Genomic DNA, 1,683 nt, shown 5'->3' with positions numbered 1-1,683 from the left:
CACCTCTCAGTGAGGTGGGGGGAGGTGGGAGCTGGTCCGCACGGCCCCTGCCCCCTGACCCGTCTTTCTGTCCTCTCGCAGGCTGCCTCTGCACCGTCGGCGTCCTGACCTACGGGCTCATCAGCTTCAAGAGGGGCAACACACGCCGGTCCCAGCTGATGATGCGGGCGCGTATCCTGGCCCAGGGCTTCACCTTCGCGGCTCTGCTGGGAGGCATGGTGGTCACCGCCATGAAATCCAAACAGTGAAATCATGAGAGAAGCTGTGGGTGTGTGCCCGGCAGCCTGTGCCCTCGCTGGCAGGGGGGTCCTGGCTGCAGACGGAGGTTTCTGAGAGACAGTTGTGGACGGAGTTTTCTGAGAGACAGTTGTGATGGTGGAGCCGGTGTCAGAGAGGCTCTGTGTTCCAGAGCGCTGGAAATGCAGCTAATACAACTCTGTGATTAACCTCAAACTTGGGCCGTGGCATTTCTTGATTCCCTGAGAGCTCATCCTCCTGCAGCACCGGAGGCTGCACCTCACTAAGGCTCTCCACCCCATCAGACCCCTTGTCCCTGCTTGGTGCTGTCACAGTCTGTTAAAATTGTGTCCTGGGGGTTGTGGTCTGCACTGAGGTGTGGCTGTCGGCAGGGCACTAGCTTTTGAGAAATGACCTGCCTGGGTGGGAAGGAACGGCTCTGTTTATGGCTTGATCCTGGCAGGGCAGAGTTCATAGCAACAGGTGAGTTGTTTTGGACAGTATGTAATCTGTTCAGTTGCAACCAATGAGTAATAAAGTGAATTGCAGTGAGATTCTGACTGATACTGGATTGCAGGGTGTTGAGAAGCCAGAAGAGTAAACAGTGAAGGAAGGAAAGGGAGCAGGCACTCTGCCCCAAAGCTGTGGTGACACAAACAGGACAGAAGTGATGTGACTCCCTGTGAAAACAACTTGGGAACTCGCATTTCCGAAATGGGGCCTGGCTGTGTTCTCTGGGATGCACTGCTCCCTCAGCTGCTTTTGCTGGGGGGTCGGTTCCTGCGCAGCTCACTGCTTCACACGAGCTGGAACTGGCTGCTGAGCAAGCGCCCTGTTCCCAGAGGGAGCTGCCTGTGTTGTGACAAACATTGTCACAGGCAACTCCAAGTCCTGCTGTTGGCATTCATTTGGATCATCCCAGGGTGTTTGGTGAGCAATGAGGCTTTGCTCTCTCATGTCAGGGACGCAGAGCCAGGAGGACGTGGGGCCATAGGCTCTGTTTGCTGTTGGCAGCTTGTGCCTGCCTGTAGGCAGTCTGTCTCTGCAGGGGAAAGCAGTACAGACCCTGCCAGCCGTGCTGCGATGCCTCCTCACGTGTAGCTGCTTGGGCGTTTGCAGGCTTTGCTCTCTGGGTGTCTGCATGTTGGTGCCTGCAGGGGCTTTCCAGCTGGCTGATCCCGCTTTGCCCTTACAAGTAGCTCTGGAGGACGACGGGGGGTAAACTCTGTGCAGGAACGAGCACTGGTGTGTCCTGTCTGGGGAACCATGGTGCTGGTGGGTCTTGACAAGGAGAGGGGGAGCTGACTTCTGAAATGCAAGGGTGGCGGACAAGCCATCGCAGGTGCTGAGCCAGAGAGCCCAGGGCGCTGCCTGCCCCACGTGTCTTTTCCAGAAGAAATCGCGGGCTCACTGGCACTTCCAGCCCAGCCAGCTCGGGGCAGGGGT

Source organism: Pterocles gutturalis, unplaced genomic scaffold, assembly GCF_000699245.1.
Source record: "Pterocles gutturalis isolate BGI_N339 unplaced genomic scaffold, ASM69924v1 scaffold22556, whole genome shotgun sequence".
Lineage (NCBI taxonomy): Eukaryota > Metazoa > Chordata > Aves > Pterocliformes > Pteroclidae > Pterocles > Pterocles gutturalis.
This window is presented reverse-complemented; position numbering follows the sequence as displayed.